General features: G+C 38.7%; 1 protein-coding gene across 1 annotated transcript in view; it reads right to left on the bottom strand.

The window, feature by feature from the left end:
* slc38a10 (solute carrier family 38 member 10) overlaps positions 1-20,669 on the bottom strand; it is a 62,472-nt gene extending 41,803 nt beyond the window's left edge. Inside the window, exon 1 of the mRNA XM_073867103.1 lies at positions 20,649-20,669. The gene's annotated coding sequence lies outside the window, so the exon portion shown is untranslated. The remainder of the gene's footprint in view (positions 1-20,648) is intronic.
* Between the last annotated feature and the right edge of the window lie 2,573 nt (positions 20,670-23,242).

The following is a 23,242-nucleotide window of genomic DNA, read 5'->3' as shown; positions in this document are numbered from 1 at the left end:
ATTTTCTTAGATTTACCAGAAATTGTTCGTTGACGGTTTGTTCATTTTGTTTTCAAAGGAACTAAAACCTGCAATATTTTTTGCTTTCCTTTCACACACAGCGTATGATGTATGCATGCAGAGCAGAGATCATATCAATACCTCTGCCTGTCAGCAGTCTCTACGGACACGAAACACGGTGTTGTTTCATTTGGACAGAGATTTGAGCAGGAAAGGGAAACAGGAAGTTGATCTGCAAGGGATGTTGATGTGCAACAGGAGCCCTGTGGAAACCGGGCATTACAGGTTATGTTATGTTACTGGTGTGTTTGCAGGAGAGGTTACAAACAGCATCCCCTAGCAAGGCATGCATCTCCTGGGAGAGGATTTTCGTGTGTTGTTTTAGGGGGGTTGGTTTTAGGTGGGGAAAAGGAAAAGTCTGGCTATTGTGTACCACCGGCCTTCGAACCAAACTGACAAGTCAGACCATTGGCCGGAGGGTCTTGTCACTCCACACCTAATCCCTGAAGATTGGAATTAGGCCCGGGCGGCAGAAGGGGAGACGGTGGGCAGATTGCTGGGCAGATTTGATGGGTTGAGGGGGATTCTGTAGCCAGGAAGAAATTAGACACAGGCACCCGATTGAACCGCTGACCTCAAGGGGAAACCCCTGGTCAGTGCGAGGTCACGGGAGCACAAAGCAAAGCGATGAACTGCGAGAGGTCAAGCATGCATGCAGCTGAAAGGGGCTCTTTGTGAGCTCAGGCATGTACAAAATTTCCCATCAGCCACCAAAGTCACAGGCTCCTTAGGAAGCCAAGGAAGGGGGATAAAACCTGGCGACGACGAGTGTGTGTGTGTGTGTATGTGCATGTGTGTCTGTGTGTGAGTGACCTCAGAAAGGACACACACAGACTGCCGCAGTAATCACATTTAATTACACATCAACCAGCTCTGTGAATGAGGTTTTTAATGCAGACCCTCCCTACACACAAAAAGACTGACATGTCCAGCTAAACATTGCCTACCTTTGTCCTCCTAAAATCTATTAAAGCCCTCTCTATTAACCATCAGCATTGCTAAAGACTCCAGATAACGCCCATTATGTTGATAATTGTGAATAAAAGGAACAAAAGATGTTTTTTGTGCAATGAGAATGGCGTGCCTCAATCAACCGTTCAACCAAAGGTCGGACCCATTTAAAACAGGAGCCTGGTTGAAACTATGGGTGAGATTCGATAAAAGAAACACATATCTGATTCTCTGCCAATAATCTGTCAACGCCCGTTGAATAGTCTCTAATCAATGATTTACTAAGTATTATAAATAGTTTTGTTCACTCCGATGTCACCTGTTTTTAATAAAATGCAATGCATCAAATAATATGTGTATGGAGAGGCCATGAGTTTCAAATTATTTGCACGTCTCTTAACTTGTTTTGAATTTGTGGAGGTGTTTTGCATGCAGCAGACTTGGCACTGGTTGGAAAGGCCTTTCAACTGTACTGTCTAATGCAACAGTTCTAGTTGTGGCTAAATGCAAAAAATATAAATAAATAAAATGCAACTAAGCATTTAATTTTTAGCAATTACACACAAAATTAAAACTTAAAAATGAAAGAAAAAGCGTATTTGTAGCTCAACTGATAGAACATGGTGGTTACAATGCAAGAGTCATGGGTTCGAATTCCAAATAGTACAGGTACTAATGAAACGTGTACACTAAAATGCAACTAAGCATTTAATTTTAAGCAATTAGGCACAAAATTAAAACTTAAAAATGAAAGAAAAAGCGTATTTGTAGCTCAACTGTTAAAACATGGTGGTACAATGGAAGGTTCATGGGTTCGAATCCCAAATAGTACAGGTACTAATGAAACGTGTACACTAAAATGCAACTAAGCATTTAATTTTAAGCAATTAGGCATAAATTAAAACTTAAAAATGAAAGAAAAAGTGTACTTGTAGCTCAACTGGTAGAACATGGTGGTTACAATGCAAGGGTCATGGGTTCGAATCCCAAATAGTACAGGTACTAATGAAACGTGTACACTAAAATGCAACTAAGCATTTAATTTTAAGCAATTAGACATGAATTAAAACTTAAAAATGAAAGAAAGAGCGTACTTGTAGCTCAACTGGTAGAACATGGTGGTTACAATGCAAGGGTCATGGGTTCGAATCCCAAATAGTACAGGTACTATTGAAATGTGTACACTAAAATGCAACTAAGCATTTAATTTTAAGCAATTAGGCACAAAATTAAAACTTAAAAATGAAAAAAAGCATATTTGTAGCTCAACTGGTAGAACTTGGTGGTTACAATGCAAGGGTCATGGGTTCGAATCCCAAATAGTACAGGTACTATTGAAATGTGTACACTAAAATGCAACTAAGCATTTAATTTTAAGCAATTAGGCACAAAATTAAAACTTAAAAATGAAAAAAAGCATATTTGTAGCTCAACTGGTAGAACTTGGTGGTTACAATGCAGGGGTCATGGGTTCGAATCCCAAATAGTACAGGTACTAATGAAATGTGTACCTTAAAATGCAACTAAAATTTAATTTTAAGCAATTAGGCCTAAATTAAAACTTAAAAATGAAAGAAAGAGCGTACTTGTAGCTCAACTGGTAGAACATGGTGGTTACAATGCAAGGGTCATGGGTTCGAATCCCAAATAGTACAGGTACTATTGAAATGTGTACACTAAAATGCAACTAAGCATTTAATTTTAAGCAATTAGGCACAAAATTAAAACTTAAAAATGAAAAAAAGCATATTTGTAGCTCAACTGGTAGAACTTGGTGGTTACAATGCAAGGGTCATGGGTTCGAATCCCAAATAGTACAGGTACTATTGAAATGTGTACACTAAAATGCAACTAAGCATTTAATTTTAAGCAATTAGGCACAAAATTAAAACTTAAAAATGAAAAAAGCATATTTGTAGCTCAACTGGTAGAACTTGGTGGTTACAATGCAGAAGTCATGGGTTCGAATCCCAAATAGTACAGGTACTAATGAAATGTGTACCTTAAAATGCAACTAAAATTTAATTTTAAGCAATTAGGCCTAAATTAAAACTTAAAAATGAAAGAAAGAGCGTACTTGTAGCTCAACTGGTAGAACATGGTGGTTACAATGCAAGGGTCATGGGTTCGAATCCCAAATAGTACAGGTACTATTGAAATGTGTACACTAAAATGCAACTAAGCATTTAATTTTAAGCAATTAGGCACAAAATTAAATTTTAAAAATGAAATAAAAAGCATATTTGTAGCTCAACTGGTAGGACATTGTGGTTACAATGCAGGGGTCATGGGTTCGAATCCCAAATAGTACAGGTACTAATGAAACGTGTACACTAAAATGCAACTAAGCATTTAATTTTAAGCAATTAGGCATAAATTAAAACTTAAAAATGAAAGAAAAAGTGTACTTGTAGCTCAACTGGTAGAACATGGTGGTTACAATGCAAGGGTCATGGGTTCGAATCCCAAATAGTACAGGTACTAATGAAACGTGTACACTAAAATGCAACTAAGCATTTAATTTTAAGCAATTAGGCACAAAATTAAATTTTAAAAATGAAATAAAAAGCATATTTGTAGCTCAACTGGTAGAACATGGTGGTTACAATGCAGGGGTCATGGGTTCGAATCCCAAATAGTACAGGTACTGATGAAACGTGTACACTAAAATGCAACTAAGCATTTCATTTTAAGCAATTAGGCACACAATTAAAACTTAAAAATGAAAGAAAAAGCGTATTTGTAGCTCAACTGGTAGGACATTGTGGTTACAATGCAGGGGTCATGGGTTCGAATCCCAAATAGTACAGGTACTAATGAAACGTGTACACTAAAATGCAACTAAGCATTTAATTTTAAGCAATTAGGCACAAAATTAAAAATTAAAAATTAAAAAAAGAATATTTGTAGCTCAACTGGTAGAACTTGGTGGTTACAATGCAAGGGTCATGGGTTCGAATCCCAAATAGTACAGGTACTATTGAAATGTGTACACTAAAATGCAACTAAGCATTTAATTTTAAGCAATTAGGCACAAAATTAAAACTTAAAAATGAAAGAAAAAGCGTATTTGTAGCTCAACTGTTAAAACATGGTGGTACAATGGAAGGTTCATGGGTTCGAATCCCAAATAGTACAGGTACTATTGAAATGTGTACACTAAAATGCAACTAAGCATTTAATTTTAAGCAATTAGGCACAAAATTAAAACTTAAAAATGAAAAAAAGCATATTTGTAGCTCAACTGGTAGAACTTGGTGGTTACAATGCAAGGGTCATGGGTTCGAATCCCAAATAGTACAGGTACTATTGAAATGTGTACACTAAAATGCAACTAAGCATTTAATTTTAAGCAATTAGGCACAAGCATTTAATTTTAAGCAATTAGGCACAAAATTAAATTTTAAAAATGAAATAAAAAGCATATTTGTAGCTCAACTGGTAGAACATGGTGGTTACAATGCAAGGGTCATGGGTTCGAATCCCAAATAGTACAGGTACTGATGAAACGTGTACACTAAAATGCAACTAAGCATTTCATTTTAAGCAATTAGGCACACAATTAAAACTTAAAAATGAAAGAAAAAGCGTATTTGTAGCTCAACTGGTAGGACATTGTGGTTACAATGCAGGGGTCATGGGTTCGAATCCCAAATAGTACAGGTACTAATGAAACGTGTACACTAAAATGCAACTAAGCATTTAATTTTAAGCAATTAGGCACAAAATTAAAAATTAAAAATTAAAAAAAGAATATTTGTAGCTCAACTGGTAGAACTTGGTGGTTACAATGCAAGGGTCATGGGTTCGAATCCCAAATAGTACAGGTACTATTGAAATGTGTACACTAAAATGCAACTAAGCATTTAATTTTAAGCAATTAGGCACAAAATTAAATTTTAAAAATGAAATAAAAAGCATATTTGTAGCTCAACTGGTAGAACATGGTGGTTACAATGCAAGGGTCATGGGTTCGAATCCCAAATAGTACAGGTACTATTGAAATGTGTACACTAAAATGCAACTAAGCATTTCATTTTAAGCAATTAGGCACACAATTAAAACTTAAAAATGAAAGAAAAAGCGTATTTGTAGCTCAACTGGTAGGACATTGTGGTTACAATGCAGGGGTCATGGGTTCGAATCCCAAATAGTACAGGTACTAATGAAACGTGTACACTAAAATGCAACTAAGCATTTAATTTTAAGCAATTAGGCACAAAATTAAAAATTAAAAATTAAAAAAAGAATATTTGTAGCTCAACTGGTAGAACTTGGTGGTTATAATGCTAGGGTCATGGGTTGGAATCCCAAAAAGTACAGGTACTAATGAAATGTGTACACTAAAATGCAACTAAGCATTTAATTTTAAGCAATTAGGCACAAAATTAAAACTTAAAAATGAAAGAAAAAGTGTACTTGTAGCTCAACTGGTAGAACATGGTGGTTACAATGCAAGGGTCATGGGTTCGAATCCCAAATAGTACAGGTACTGATGAAACGTGTACACTAAAATGCAACTAAGCATTTAATTTTAAGCAATTAGGCATAAATTAAAACTTAAAAATGAAAGAAAAAGCGTACTTGTAGCTCAACTGGTAGAACTTGGTGGTTAGAATGATAGGGTCATTGGTTCGAATCCCAAATAGTACAGATAGTAATGAAATGTGTACACTAAAATGCAACTAAGCATTTCATTTTAAGCAATTAGGCACAAAATTAAAACTTAAAAATAAAAGAAAAGGCGTATTTGTAGCCTAACTGGTAGAACATGGTGGTCACAATGCAAGGGTCATGGTTCGAATCCCAAAAAGTACAGGTACTAATGAAATGTGTACACTATCAGAATAAAGGGACAAGAAGGTGCAAAAGCTGTTGCTGGTGTGGCATTTTTTTCAAAAAGTACACGTTTGTATCTAAAAGGTGCATAATGGTACCTTATTGAGGAAAACACTGGTTCCTAAAAGGTACATATATGTACCAAAATGGTACATATTAGGACCTTTTTAAAAGGTACCATCCAAGTACAACGTTTGTATCTTTTTTTCTGAGACTGAAGCTTCAATAGGCTGTAAGATCAGTTGCTGGAATCCATCTTTCACTTGATAGAACGGGTTGGAGGCTGAAAAGAGTTCACTGTTCATTGATAGTTCTTGCTAAATAAGCAGAACGCAGCCTGAGACACATTGAGACATTACTGTGTGGGGGTCAAACATTGTTGGGAATTTTTCCGGCAGTAACGCATGCACAGGCACAGCGCAGCTCCTTGGCATGTGCATGCGGACAGTAAAAATGTCAGAATGACATTTACACCGTTAGAACAACTCAATCTCTCTATATCATGTTACTGCTATTACAGCACCGGGCAAAGACCTCACACTCAAACTCACAAGACGGTAATTGTGAAAAAGGAAAAACCGTGCATTCAGTATTTACTTGGTCTGACAGCTATAATTTTGGTTTTCACACAGCTTAAAAGATAGGTGGTAATTAAAGTAAAAATGTTTTCCTTTCAGATTAGTTGTCCTGTCCATTTATCAGTTGTGTACACCATGAAAGTCAGTCTTTCAGAAAGAGCTCAAAATTGTCTTTCCCCATTAAAAGCGTTCTCCACCCAAACATGGCAAGCGTCTCAGCCTGACAGGCGGCTATTTCACAGGTCTGAAACATTCCTGTGCCTCTTTCCTTTTCTGTACCCGAACCACATTCTGCCTCCTGTGATACTACAGGAGCGTCTGTATGTCTCAATCAGGTCTTCGTGTTGAATTGGGCTTAATTAACCTCGCTCAAACGTCCATGAAATAGCAGAAAAAACTCATCATAAATCTTTACGGGGGGAAAAACCCTCAGGCTCGTAAAGTCGCAGGGTGACAAGAGTTGCGCTGATGGGCTGATCAATGCGGCCTCTCCTTCTCTAAGTTACAAGCCCACCGTATATCAGCCACCGGGGATGAAGGGTCCGATCAATGACGAGGCCTGTTACATGCAACAAGCACAGAAAGAGCCCCTGTGTTGGCTCCCGCCGAGTTCCACCAATTAAAATCCTTTTTTGAGACACGGTTATGTGCGAATGCCGACACTTGACTGATTTTTGATATACAGTCTGGGTGGGGGCTAAAAAGGAAACCTTCTCAAGCCTGTTCGGTGGTGGGCCGTAATTGAATGTGTGGAGGTTGTGGGTTTTTGCGAAACTAAAGGATCCTTAGTTGATGAAAGTGAAATATAATATATTATGCCATAAAAGCTTTGATTTAGCCTCGGTTTACACAAGCAACAGCCACATGCCACTGGAAATCTTTCTGCCCCTCAATAATTCTTCGGGCATTTTTCAACCATACGCTAATTATAACCTTCATGCTTTGAAAAAAATGAGAAGCCAGTGCCTTTAAAGTGAAAAGCACAGATCGCTCATGATTTCAGCGGCTCCTCCCATTTAGGGTCCCACCCACTGAAACACTGCCAATCACTGCCACACAGATGCATGGCTTAGTACAGCTGCTACTTAGTGGGGTACAGCCAATGCTCCCCTAACATTAATAATGAATCCCTTACAATGACATTCATGGCTTTACATGCAGCAAGTGGGCTACCCAGCCCCTGCCCTCTGATTGACCCCGTCGTAGGCCACGTACTTCCTTCATAGTGATGGAGGGTAACAGATGGGGCATAGGATGAGGTTTAACCCCTCCTTTCCTCTCCTTTTATCAGTCTTTCTATCCCTCCATAAAAAAACATATAAACTCCTGCAACTTTATAGACTGTAGCCCACCCCTAATCTTTCCATCAACAGAGATGCTTTCAAAGGCTCCTGTTTTTAAGGAAAGTTGCATATTTTAGATTTTCTTTTGACATTCAAAGGAAGTGCTTAGTTGATGTCATAGCAGAATGAACACAAACTGCTCATGCACAATACAGGACTTTGAAGCATATGTTTTCTGTCATTTACTACCATAAGTACGGAGCCCCTAAGGGGACATGGAGAAAAAAATTAAATAAAGTTTAGTTTCGCGTGCGCACGTGAAACTTTGCGCTTTCACATGCGCACACAATATTTTAATGTGCGCGCGATTGTTTCACGTGCGCACGCGAAACTTTCGAGCGCACATTATACTTTCGCGCGTGCACATGAAACTATTGTGTGCGCATGTGAAAGCGAAAGTTTCATGTGCGCACGCGAAAGTTTCACATGCACACGCGATAGTTTCATGTATGCATGCGAAACTAAACTTAAAAAAAAATTCTGCACATGAAGGTTTCGATAGCACGCAAAAGTTTCACGTGAGCACGCGAAAGTTCACGTGAGCACGTGGAAGTTTCACGTGAGCACGCGAAAGTTTCACGTCAGCACGCAAAAGTTTCACGTGAGCACATGACACAAAACTTTAGATTTTTTTACTCCAATGTCACCTTAGGGGCTTGGTAATACGGAAATATATTCCTGTGTCCAATTTTTAGTTGGACTGCCACTGACATGGATTTTTTTAGTGAATTATTGGGCTAGCTTAACTGGTGGAGCATCAGGTTAACAGTGAAAAGGTTGTGGGTTCAACTCCTACAGTGTAAAAATTTATTGTGGCACTTACATTTTTTTCAATTCATTTAAACTTTTCTTGACTATGAGTTGCTATACATTTTTAAAATGAAGTTAACATAATTTTGGCTAATTTAACTTTATTTGTATTATTTAAAATGTCTGTCAAATGCATAAAGGTATAAGTAATAAAGTGATCTATATAGACAACAAGAAACCTCTTATTTTTGAGTTCTTACAACTTATAAAATGAAGTTGACTTATTTCAACTATATTTTATAAATTATAACAACTCATCTCTGCTATCTAATGCTTTTTCATCTATATGAAAATTGCCGCTGATAGCTCTGTATTACAATTTCCATCTCAAAATAAATGTATTTCTTTTTTGGATTTATTTGTGTTTTTATATAGTTTCTTTTTTTATAAATGCATGTGTGAAATGTACTACAAAATTGCTATTTAGTAATTCTTTGCACAGCACCTTGGGCAGCATTGAGCTGTAATTTGTGTTTTATAAATAAATAAACTAAACTAATCTCTAGTTAAGATAAATAATAGTAAGTTAAAATGACATCTGAGTTGATTAAAAATTAAGGCAGCAAAGAATTTTTTACATTGCATTATTAAAAAAGTCATTCCAAAAACATATTTTTTCAAGAAAATAAGTAACAGTGGCAAGTTTGATTGAGTTTATTGTTTAATTTTTCTAAATGTAGTAACAGAATGCATGCTGTGCTTTCAATGTAACATCCATCACACAGGAAGATAAATGGGGGTGTGCCTCCATGTGCAGCCATCGGGGACACCATCATCCCTGGATTTACCACTGCAGTTTTAATAGGCCGGCCTTTGAATGTCATGATGTTTTTTCACTGTGTATACTTGCCTTGTATATTTAAAATTGTTTCGACAACCAGCAGACTAAAGCCCGAGTGCTACCAATGGCTGACCCATCCCTGCTTACATCACATCCTTTTAACCGCTTTCATCATACCTTACACTTCTGTATGCTTCATTTATTCAATCCACTCCTGTATGTTCCTTTTTGTCGTTCTGTAGTCCATTCCCTAGATCAAACAAACACACACGCGCGCATACATACAAACACACACACCATTCAGAAGGAGCACAGCAGCTGAAGTGAGCAGAAATCAAAGAGACATTGGGGATTTCAAATGGCTCCAAATGGCCATACAGTGGTGACAGTGTAGAATCAACATCCATCCATTATCTCTGCATCTGTTTCTAACTCACCCTACACGAACATGTGCTCGGGCACGCACACACACACACACACACACTCACGCTTGCCACACACACACACACATACGTGCACTAAAACAAACGCACGGGCAGGTACACACACACACACACTAGTGTCTCACACTTGCTGCAGGTCCTCAGGAATCTCAAACCCCCTCCTATCTCACTCACACTTTTTATTGCCCCGTTTCCTCCTCTGTCCCGTTTTGTGGTCGAGCAATGTGCGAGGATCGCTACAGAGCAGCTGCCGGCAGGGTCCACAGGTTCGGGCCAAAGAGAAACACATTATCCTGTTCTAAACAGGAAATGTCTTCTTAAATGGCCATAAGTAAAGACTTCATTGCGCAGTTGGGCCCTGGAAACACAATTTTTTATTTCATGTCAAAACCCGGCATATGTAAACACAATCACACATAAATCCAAACAGTTATTAGCTCACAGTCGGCCTTTCATACAGTATATGTCCTCGTAGCACAGAGTACATTTGTGACCTGGATATGCTGTGAAGACATTGTTTCTTGTGCTTGTTTTTTCTTTACATTCATGTGTGTTTGTATACAGTGGGCTCCCTAAAATATTTGGGCTTTTAAAATATATCCAATGAGAATAGAAAGGTACATTTTATGCATTTGGTAGGCAATTGTATCCAAAGCAACTTGCTGTGCATTTAATCGATACATTTATTTTCTCAATATACAGTATGTGTTTCCTGGGATCAAACCCACACCCTTTTTGGTTGTTAACTTAACACAACTCAACTTATTGAGGAATATTGAATGTCTTTATACGGATGTCATTGCATGAGATAACAAATGTAAAAAAACATAAAGTCATGGGTTCTGATTAACAAATGTATATTTTCTTTTATATTAGCTTAAAGGGGACATTTCACAATACTGTTTAAGATGTCAAATAAATCGTTGGTGTCCCCAGAGTACATATGTAAAGTTTTAGCTCAAAATATCATATAGATAATTTATTATAGCTGTTAAAATTGCCACTTTGTAGGTGTGAGCGCTTTTGGCTGTTGCCAAGGATTTGTCAATTTTCTTAAAAAAAAAATACAGACAATCCACCCACCACCATGTCATCCAAAATGTTGATGTCTTTCTTTATTCAGTCGAGTAGAAATTATGTTTATTGCTTAAAACATTCCAGGATTTTTCTCATTTAAATGGACTTTAATGGACCCCAACACTTAACAGTTTTAATGCAGTTTAAAATTGCAGTTTCAAAGGACTCTAAACGATCCCAAACGCGGCATAAGGGTCTTATCTAGGGAAACAATTGTCATTTTTGGCAAGAAACATAAAAAATATGCACTTTTAAACCACAACTTCTCGTCCTCCTCCGCTCCTGTGATGCGCCATCATGACCTCACGCAATTGCGCAATGACGCCGAAAGGTCACGTGTTACACATATGAAACGCACATTTGCGGACCATTTTAAACAATAAACTGACACAAAGACATTAATTAGTATCATTCGACATACACAACGTCGGAACGGTCCTCTTTCTCCACACTTGTAAACACTGCGACGTAGTTTCCATATGTCATCCGTGACTTCTTGACGTGATTACGTATTACGTGAGATCACGCTGGGCCGTCAAAGGCCCAGAGGAAGATGAGAAGTTGTGGTTTAAAAGTGCATATTTTTGCATATTTTTCTTGTCAAAAATGACAATCGTTTCGCTAGATAAGACCCTAGATATGGCTCGTTTGAGATCGTTTAGAGTCCTTTGAAACGGCAAGAAAAATGGACGAATTCTTTAAAATGCAAATGAGTTGATCTCTGCACTAAATGGCAATGCCGTGGTTTGATAGTGCAGATTAAGGGGCAGTATTATGCCCTTATGACATCACAAGAGGAGCCAAATTTCAATGACTTACTTTTTCACATGCTGCAAAGAATGATTTACCGAAACTAAGTTACTGTGTTGATCTTTTTCACATTTTCTAAGCACTGGGGACCCAATTATAGCACTTAAGCATGAAAAATGTCTGATTTTCATGATATGTCCCCTTTAATAGGTATAGCTTTGCGTTAGCAGGTCATGGGTTTGATCACATACTGATAACACACACATATATTAAATGCACTGTAAGTTGCTTTGTATAAAAGCATCTGGCTTTTATGTAATATAATGTACATTTCCTGATGGACAATTTTTATGCATTCATATTTTGGGATCTCCAATGACATTCACACAGTTTAAGTGTAACTGTTTGGTGCCAGTGTACATTTTGCCTTGCGAATGGCCCTAGATTTGTGCTTGTCTGCACACGACTGAGTATTCTGCACACAGACAGTAGCTATCCACATAAAAGCCTTCAGTGTCCCCACAATCTAGCCTTTGTTCTTATGCTGGTGTGATCAAGGGCAGTCTTTGTGAGCTCCCTGTGCCCTATCTGAACGCACTTTCAAGGGGATATTTCTCTTCCACGTTTACTCCTTCGCTTTCTTCCCTCTCTCTGAAATTTAGCTCCGTAATACTCTGCTTTTTCCAGGTAAATGAAAAAGGGGCCCTGCGATTGATCCGTTAGCCGGCTGCAGGGGGATGTGGTGGTGTGGCATAAAAGTGGCAGAGGAATACAGCCACATTTTTTTCCTTTTTCAATCGTCTTGAAACTCTTTATTTCCCTAATGGTGATGCTCATTTGCCGCGAGTAATTCACTTTGTGCCAAAACCACATTTTCCAGTATATCGTGAGCTATGTAAACCACATAAAAGGAGGAGAGGGGCGGGGGGGTCATTCCTGCAGCGAGTGTAAATATTTGGCCACGAAATAGTGGGTGGCACTTTGTGTTCACGAGAGGAGTGGAAGTGCCCTTGGACACAGTGAGATAAAAATCAATCCCTCTGTGTTCTAGCGCAGGGACCGACCCATTACCAACCTCTCCTTCACTTCTTAATGAGCTCTTATGAAATTAGAAGTCCAAAGACAGACCACAAGAGTAATAACCGGGCTACACACAAGCTTGTGGTGACAATAATCAGTTCAGGGTTGTTGTCCATATCTGAGGATCCTACAGGGAAGTGGTCAGGCTGGAATGTATACATAGATTTTGTATAGTCTGTGAACATGTGTATGTTGATGCCACAATGTTATTAGAGTATTGTTGAATCTTGTGGCTGCTTGTTAGGGAGTTGGTAAGGTGCTTTGGGTGGTTGGTTACTAAGGCAAGACACAAAAGCCCACCCCAAATCTTGATGATCCAATGATCCCTAGATATCCCCTGACTCTTTTTATTACAAGTCTACAGCCAGGAATAAAGAAAAACGTATTGAAATGTAGTGACATGGCAGTTCTCAACAAACCACACGATTTGAGATATCATTGTTATCTGTACAAACCACATTTAAGCCACATTAAAATACTTATGGTTAATGCTGCAAAACCATCTACTTTATACCGTTTTATCTAACAGTGAGGTTTATGCATAAAAGAAAAAATAGCTCAAACACACTTCCCTTTATTAGTCTTATTTGCTCATAAGTACAAATCTCACCACATTTTGTTAGATGTCTTTAAAAAAAGTAATAAAGTAAATGTGTCTTGTTTAAGGATATGTGTAGAAGAGTTTATTAAAAAATGTAAAACATAGACTTTTTGTTTATATTACAATAATAAGCTAAAGCAATAGCAATGCTTGACTTTCTACAAATCAAATAGGTTTCATGAATGCCAGCAATGTGTAGTGAACATTACACCCTGAAATCTCAAGATCAATTCAAAACGCCCTAAAGCAACGTTGACCTACCACTTCCATCGCCTATATTCAGATGAAGGTAAAATCAGCCTTCGGTTTGTCCACAGGGACGTTTTTGGTGCATTTAGGGTCTATTCTGTCAATAATATGATTATCAGCTCGGTGAGGTCACGGTGAAGCCTTGAGGTGTCAAAGGTGGGGTGCGTATGCCCACAGGGTATATGGATCTGGACTTCTACAACATGTGGGTGTACTTATATACGACCTGACCAGAGTCACCCCAGCCCGGCCTACCAGGGCTTCTCTAATCATAGCCTTCATGTCCTCGAGCTACATGGTGTGGTCAGCAGACATTCTGGCTGCGGCCGAGAAACTTCAGCCACCCGCATAATTTTCTCTGTTTTTAAATGAATCTCGCGATGACCCCAGCATGGACTCTTGTTTTCCCGGCCTATGTTTGTGTAGCGCCGGACCCAAAACTTTACATGCAGTTCTCTTCTGTTTGGAGAGTTCGGTATAACACAGACCTTTTCTTACGTCTTTTACAGTTAAGCCGGTCGTTTGGATCTAGGCAGTAAATCTAGATTGTTATTGTTCAGCCTACTATTTGCAAGCGAGTGTGTGCGTCTGTGTGTCAGATTGCCGCTGCATGCGCGAGCCACAGGTTGCACATTTGGTTTTAATTGCGGCCGTTTCAGTCCAGGGCAAATGGAAAGCACATGGAGACCCCTCCACCTGCCTTGAGTCAGCTACTGACAGAAACACAGCAAATCACATTGACAAGAGGAAGGGAGACATTGGGAGAGAGAGAGAGAGAGAGAGAGAGAGAGAGAGAGAGAGAGAGAGAGAGAGAGAGAGAGAGAGAGAGAGAGAGAGAGAGAGAGAGAAATATAGTGAGTTGCATTGATAGAGGGCATGCAGTAAATAATTAATTTGAGACCAATTAGAAAACAATGTAATTTTTTTTTTAAATCTACGTGAAATATTTTTGAGTGAAACAAGAAAAAATGTTCTAGAAAAATAGCTTTTATAACATTTAAATTTGTATTATTTATACATTACACACTCAACCCAGACTGTTTTCAATAAAGCATATCTGTGCACATTAAGACCATGACCATGCATTAGGTAAGTAAAAATGGTCAAATTGAATTTCACACCAAGTCCATCAATCGCAGGTAGGGGGCGCAATAGGGCCTGAGTTTTCATTGGCCACACAAGATCCCTGTGTGCAGTTTGGAAATATGCCTGTGCCTGGCTGCCTTGATAAGAAACACATGCAATTCGGACAAAGAGACTCCTCTTGTATGATTCCCTCCGCTGAGGCGAGAACATAAACAAGCCGATTCAAATTAAAAAGCCCAGTGTCAAAATATTTAAACCCACCCAACCTGGCCTGAACCGATTTCAACAGAAACAAGACCGGTGCCCTCTGAGATACCTGCATGGATGCTCGGCACAAAGACTCTTTGATCTGGCAACAGAAGCAAGTGATGAAAACTGTTTTATGGAGAGATAAAACAGTAAAGTGTAAGAAAAAATATGACAGATTTTCATCAGCCAAACCATTTAAAAAAGACAGCCTGTGTTAAAATGACCTTGATGTGTTGCTGCAAACCATGCACTGCATTTTTATAGACAGGTATAGAGATTTTCCTATGATGCTTGCAATTATTGCTCAAATCTTTTTGAACCCCTTACTGTTTAAAGGTCATCCGTGTTTCTACTGTTCACTAACAGCCTGCCCAGACATAATGTGCACTGTTGTTTTCATACAAGGAACATCCTGTTATGTGTTACCACTAGCAGAGGTAAAGACTAGATATTTTTACATCTATATATAGATGTGTCTGAGGGGAAAAACCTGCTGACAAGTTTCATTCATGCTGGTTTCAACTAACCACCGGTCTATGTGAACAAGCGACCCTTCACGAGATACAGATTTGAGATTTTCTTGGAAGCTTTTTGGTAATTGCTATGCACAGTTTTTTCCAAATCTGTCACATAAAATGCATTCTGCACACTGACATACTACATGCTTAAGGGCTCCAAATACTTCCATTTTTAATTCCGAGACAGCCTTGTTAAACATCATGTTTGCAAAAAAATGGAGACAAAAACAAGCGGAGGAAAATCTATATCCTCACAATCTCTAAATGTCTCATTTAGGTATTTTTAAATGAGAAAACTCATACTTTTTCTGACTACAATCTGTGTAATCCCGAACTGATCCGAACGTAATTTGGGGGCACAAGGGGCTTGCGTTACATCCAGGAATGACGATGTATTCGAATGGATCCCGTGGTTTTCTAATCAACGTGAGGTGGGGCCCTACCCTGCTGGCATCCCCCACCAATCACCAGTCATGTACCGCTCATCTCCCATCTCATTTAGAGTCACTTAACTCCACGCTGAATCCGTTTCCCCTGCCCTAAACTTTCCTGTGCCGTAGACGAAAACTCTGCTTTTTTCAGCTCCTCTGAGGTCACAGTCAACCTACCAAATGAGTTTCAAATGTTCATGTTATTTATGATTAGGTATCAATTCACTCTACAAATCCCTTGCAGATGTTTTCTCTGCAATCCATACACAGGCTTGTGTACGCCTGTGCATGTGTGTGTGTTAGAGAGAGTCTTGTATGAATTATACATACAGCAGGTGTTACTGTTTACCACTAAGCCTTGAGCCTGGGTTATACATCATAGGCGTGGCAATATCATCTCAGTTCCGTTCAGGCACGGGCAAAAATACGTTTACAATCTGAGTCCCACCCTCCCACTTTTAAACACCCCATTGCAGAAAAACAAGGACTGCTAAAGGTTGGTGAATAAAATGAACATTACATTTGATTAAATTATTTTATATCGGCTGAATATTTTGTTTTTATTTAAACCAGTCCATAAGTTACATATTACAGACTATTCATAAACCTCTTTGTTGGTAATTCTGGCAGACGATGACGCCTGCAACAACAAAGTCAAACATTTAATTTCCAGAAAACATCTATATAAAACATCTATATAAAACTTATATCCTGAATACAGTGTTAGTTGATTTGGATACATTTAACTGGTTTTAACTGATGTTCTGTATGTGTGTGCACTGTGCTTTTACATCTTTGGAAGGGGTGTCTTTAAAGGTCCTGTATGTCCTCAGTACTCACCACTGAGCCCGTGTAGACTTCCTATGCAACCTTACTGTGCTTTCTCATCTGGTGATTTCTGTATTTCTAACCTTAGCCTTGATTTTATTAAAGGCAACATACAATCAAAAATTACCCTTTTACTGACACGATTGTCTTTGAAATTAATCTGTGCATGTTATTGTAAAGATTATGAATTTTTAACCAATATTTTTATTTTAAAATTGAGTTTGTGAACAGTCTTAAGGGGATCGCACACCGCCCGCGCAGCGCCGCGCCGTTCTAAAAAAAATTTAACACATTGTTTTCTAAGAGTGTACGCACACCGGCGCTGCCAGGTGGCGCCTGTCCGCGCCGCCCAGCTGTGACTCAGGAAGTTGTTCAAATCCCTGTCGCGCCACACAGCGCCACTCAACTAGTTTAACATTAAATAACATCATATGTGTCCCACATCATTAATGATAAACATTGGCTGCTAACGTATATTTTACATTTTGAAGTAGACGCTACCTGACGAAGCTCGCGCTATTTAATGTGCACTTACGGTTTACAATACCTCCGAGTTCTCCTAGGCGCGACGCTGCGCTGCGCGGCGCGACGCTGCGCTGCGCGGCGCTGAGCTGCGCGGCCGGTGTGCGATCCCCTTTATACAGTATGCTATTTTAATACCTCAAAACACACATTTGAGCATGGCAAAAACACTACATTTGTGTATTTACGTGTAAAAAGTAAACGTTGGATCAACTTAAAAAAGACTTCTATTGGTAAACGCCTAATTCTTTAAAGAGTAACTAAACCCTTAACCAACTTTTTTTAGTTAATGATCTGTAAGAATGATGCTTTATTAGTGCTGTTCATTGATTTTAGTAAGTTTTTTGACATTTGGATATAAAGTGTTTCAATACTACAATATATGGTGTAAAAACGTCTGAGTGCCGCCCTCTTCAGGTTGAACGGTGGCTACTGCAGTTGAATTTTCCTATTGGATGTTGGGTCCAAAAAGTAACTTGTGACGTAAGCAGGGTCAAGCTCACCACGCCCTTGTTACAATCTCACCACATGCTTGGTACGAGCTTAGTTCGTCCCCTCTATCTCCGTTGGGATCTGCCCACTTTTCTTGCATTTTTCAAATATTGCCAGTGGGTGGAGTAAGGCTCTGACCAGGGGTTTAGTTACGCTTTAAATTCACTTTAAAGGTGCAGTGTGTACATTTTAGCGACGTCTAGAGGTGAGGTTGCAAATTGCAACCCACGGCTTAGTCCACTGCTCACCCCTTGCTTTTAAAACGCATAGAGAAGCTACGGTAGCCGCCACCGGAAAAACATGTCATCGTCTGAGAGAACTTAGTAAAAAAGCATTTTCTGTAAGGGCTTCTGTAGAAACATGGCGGCACAAAATGGCGACTCCACGTAAGTGGACCCTCTGTGTTTGTAGATAAAACACCTCATTCTAAGGTAATAAAAACATAACGGTTCTTTATAAAAAGGTCTTTATACACCCCTATATTTTTTGCATTTCTGTTAAGGGATCCTTCTAAAAATTACACACTGCACCTTTAAAGGGATAGTTCACTTTAAAATGAAAATTCTGTCATCATTTACTCATCCTCATGTTGTTCTAAACCTGTATGAATTTCTTTTTTCTGATGAACACATATGAAGATATTTTGAGAAATGATGGTAAACACACAGCAGATAGTGACCATAGACTTCCATAGTAGGAATAAAAAAATATGATGGAATTTAATGGGTACTGTCAACTGTGTGCTTACCATCATTTATCAAAATATTTTCTTAGTCATTTATCACAATACTTCCAAAGTATTTTTCCTACTATGGAAGTCAATGGTCACTATCTACTGCCATCATTTCTCAAATTATAAATTGTGTTTATCAGAAAGAAGAAATTCATATAGGTTTAGAACAACATAAATGATGACAGAATTTCCATTTTACATTGAATAATCCCTTTAAGTGAAAATTTTAAGTAGAAAATGTTTAAATATTTAGGTGTTACAAATTGAAGTAATTTTTAAAAAGTTTTTTCACCTAAAGTAAGAAAATCTTAATTTATAAAACGTAATTCTTTTATGTGTTACCAACTGAAGTACGTTTTTTAACTAGAGCAGCTTTTGCTTTCTACTGTGTATTCCAGGAAGTATAATTACTCTTTCTGTCGCTACTTCTCTCCAATTGCGTTTAGTGTAATATGACCGTGAATTGTAAAAATAAGGACATAATGTTGCAGGCCTCATTGTTCGACTCATTATACAATTCCCCTGTGGTCTCCCCTAGAACATCTTTCTTCCTGAAACTTACCCGTCCAGAGCTCATCAGTCACAGGTTACCCCTGCTGACAGATTTGCCTCGAGATTCGCGTGTACTCACACATTTAAACACACATGCGCTGCCCTATCCCTATTTTCCTTTCTTCCTGTAAGACATTCACAGTCAAGTAAACCTGAACACCGCACACATACCACACCACACACCAGCATCCTTTGGGGTCCTCCACACGCCAGGTCTGTGCAGTTGTGAGTTCGGACTTAAGACTCAAAGGACACAGAGCACATGACCTTTCTCCACCCCCTCTTCCTCTGCTTCAACATCTGGTTTGGTTATCCATATCTCCAGCTTCAACACACACATGCAACCTCAACAAAAGCCACGTGCACACACCTATGCTACAATGTGTACACACATGCGTGCCACCTCTTGCCCTTCGTCCATTAATCGTATCAGCTATATCATGCCCTCTGCTTTCGCCATGATTGGTAAAGTAAACCCAAGATGTTAAAATGATGTATGGGCTGCTCTACTACGGAAACGACAGTCGAGCAGGACCTCAACCTCCAACCAGGCCTCGCTCACCCCCCACCCCAAAGGAGTCCTCTTTTCTTCCAGAAAATCCTTCCTCCCAATAGGCGAGACACACCTGTCCTTCTGACATGTCACAGTGGTTTACAGGCCAGAGTTTTTCATCTTTTTATTGAAAGCATCTGAGCCAAAGCCTTGTTAGAAAGAGAATCTAAAAAATAAATAAATTAAAGGATGTCACTACCTCATGAGCTGTGTTTTACTGTAAATGCAGTTGATGTTTAAGGGTTTAAGGCCCATTACCATATATCACTTTGCTTTCGTTTCGCTGTCAGGTATAAACAATCTTGACATGCTGGATTTTGTAATTATATTTTTTTCCGCAGGAGTGCAGTGTGTTGTAATGATTCTGTGAAGTGGGAGCATTATGTTGTCATTATGAAAAATAAAAACATCAACTAACTGTGGTCTCAAAAGACAACATGAGGTTCATTTTCAGCGATCTTGTCATGAGCAATCACACTGCTGTTTCTTAGCCCGAAAACATCACACACCACTGCAGTTTTACTATGGAACAGTGATCTCAGACAGCCATAATTCTGTCCCCTAAATCTCATTGGCTGTAATAATTGAGAGCACAACACAATAACTTAATGAAGGTGACTTATTTAAGTAAATTAAGCTGATGCGCACCACAAATGCATATTAAAAGTCTCATGGGCAAAAAAATATATATTTTGTGATTTTTGAACACATGTTTTGGTAATGGTGAAGCTTTGTGTTGTCAGCTCATAGTCATGGTTTTGATCCCTGTACACACATACTGAAAACGTAAACCTTAATTATACAAATCATGTGTATTCTAAAAAGATGACAAATTTAAAATGAATATTTTCCTTTTGTGTTAATTAAAGTTTTGTCTTTCTATTTAATTTTTATTTCTGTAACGTTGCGGATGAAAGCTCCGCCCACATGTTCTACGCATAATGAATATTAAAAATATTTACCTCAGATATTGAAAACAATGATAAAAAACAAGAATGTTCAAACTGTGAACCAAGAGAACAAACAACTGTATACTGTCATAACAAAGATTGCGTATAGTCACCAAGTTTGTACTTTTAATAATGTTAAATAGTAAAAATAATAATTTGATAATGTACTTACCCATTTTAACGAGTGACGTAGGTAGGCAGCTCCGCCTGCATGCACATTTTGAACATATCGCGTGTAAAAAAATGTGTAATTATTTAATTTTACATGAGGTAAAATCTTAAACGCGATTATGTTAATGTCTTCCTCGAAGAAATGTAAAACACTATTCGCTACAGGTGTTTGACTGCACGCAGCGTTGCGCAGATCGGTCGGCGTATGACATCAAAGTATCGCGAGAACGATTCGAAAGCTCTAACGTTTGCTTCATGGATGCTCTGTTACTGTCATGTTCAAATCTATAGTTGGCTGGCCCGTCCTTCAATACCGACCTATTTGTGAAGCCTGAGTTAAACTGGTGACAGGTTCTCAAAACAGTCCTGCTATTTAAGGTAACAGTTATATAGACATAGAAATGATCGGGGACCTTAAACTTAGGCCACTCTTTTGCATTTTCCGGAAGGATGTACAGAGCCACAGGTGCCGAGGCTGAGGCGAGCAAGGTTAGTTAAGCTTTTTAAATTTAAAATGTTGTCCTTATATGTTCTAATGTTTGCCGTCAACCTCACGTGACTAAGCAGGCCAGGGCTGCGTTCAGCCCCGACAAAACGTTGCACAACGTTGAACAATGTTTATTAAACAGAAACGGTAATGTGTTGAACGCCCTGTTGTGATGACGCAAGAGTTGCAACTACGGTAGCTGAGAGGCCATTCTTTGTGTCCTTTTTAAATGTTTCTGAAGCCTGATGAAATCGTTATAAATGTGTGTTTAATACTGTAAAAGACACTCAATGTTACAGTCACTGACCTTGCCGTCCAGAATGAAAGACAACATTCCAACTTGAACCCATTGAGCGAGCTGTCTCTTTACTACCGCGTGCTTATACATCTTGCCGCTGATTGGGCCAACATTTCCGACACACCCACCAAACAAGAGAAAACGCTTCTAAAACCTGTTGCATTCCGTTGCACACCGTTTCCAGGAAACATGTCGTTCAACCCGGAAACCGTAGCAAAACGTTGTGCACCGGTGTGAGATTGAACGTGCCCCAGCTTTCTAAAAAAGGCCCTTGACATGAAAATATGAATTTGCAATGAATCTGCATTAATAAATAGTCAAGTTTTAGTTCTGAAAGTTACAGCATATAACGTTATAATAAACCGTGATTACACTGTTTAAAGATCAAGGTAAATTTCCTATTGCTTTTAAAAGAAAAGGCGTCATTGTGAAGGCAATTATAGTGTTAAAGAAATTAATTAACACAAAATACCCTAGAGGTGAACTAGACTGAAGAGATTAAAAAACTTTTTATGTGACAGACTTTAATAAGATTTAATAGTATATTTTTAATAAACACGCAGATAATGGCCTAACTACGAATAGTCATAAAGTAACAGCTTTAACATCACAAATGTTAGGATATTCGGTTGACATGCCACAGGAATCGTTCCTGAACCTGCACGCAGTGTCTTTGGCTAGAATTTGTATCGTCATAGCATACAAGTCATATCACTTTGCGGGTCAAACTATGCTTTGCTTTTATTCTCTGTTGTACTGCTCTCTGTTCTGTGCATGCACGTTGAGTCAATATATCGTAATGCATCCCCAGGAATCATAATTACATTAGTTTGAAAAGATGTCAGGGGTGTACATACGTGTGTGTTTGGGGTGGGAGGTTGTGGAGAAGGAGGCTCATCCCATTTTGTGGAAATGCTGAAACTCCAGGAGGTCTGACAGCCAATTAAATAAGCACCAATCCAGCTCCACCCTACCCCCACCCACCCCTCTCTCCAGGACCCCCTGCACCTCCTATTCAACACTCATTCCTCACTCAGAGAGGCAAACAGAAAAAAGAGAAAGGGAGGGAGAGACAGAGAGAAAGAGAAATCTCTATTGTCATCACTGTCTGTCTGTCATAGCCATAGGCCTTGAAGGTAGAGATGCGAGACCAAAGAGCAGCGAAAAGGCATTGAGTCTTTGGATGTGTTCAGTACCCTACAAGTCTGGGACTCTTTGCAAGTCTCTGCAGGCCTGTGGGATATTTTCAGTGGGGACCCAGCATAGGGCAGAATTTAGTAAAAAAAAAAAATCAGGGGCACAGTCATCTGCTGGGACACCTGTAGAGATGGAGAAAACAATGGACCCCAGCCCATTATTGGTGATATGATAAGAATTACAACAATTGTTCATTATATAAAATTAAAAAATACTTTTTACTATCGTTCCATTTAAGTATCAGTGCAAAACTAAATTTTCAAGGATTGACATAATTGTTTTTATTACTCATCCAAATCATGATAAATTGTTGTGCAGAAAAGCCTACAATGCCACACAAAGGTGTGCCTTTTCTGGTATTTAAAAGACAAACATGAGAAGGAGGAAGAGAAAAGAAAGGAGATGCCGATGAAAAGAAATATCACTACATGTAATAATCCCCAGATCAGCATCTGATAGTCTGTATCAATACAGTGAAAGAATTTAGGGCTTGTGAATCTTCATTCATCATTGCCACTGCACTGCTAGAATCCCTGCAGTTAGTCTTTTCAGATTCTCATTGGTCATTACGTACAGAGCTCAGACAACCACAGGAAACTAAATACTATGAAGA

The sequence above is a fragment of the Misgurnus anguillicaudatus genome, chromosome 4 (genome assembly GCF_027580225.2).
Source record: "Misgurnus anguillicaudatus chromosome 4, ASM2758022v2, whole genome shotgun sequence".
Taxonomy (NCBI): Eukaryota; Metazoa; Chordata; class Actinopteri; order Cypriniformes; family Cobitidae; genus Misgurnus; species Misgurnus anguillicaudatus.
The sequence above is the reverse complement of the archived record's forward strand: the minus strand, read 5'-3'. Positions and strand labels throughout refer to the sequence as shown.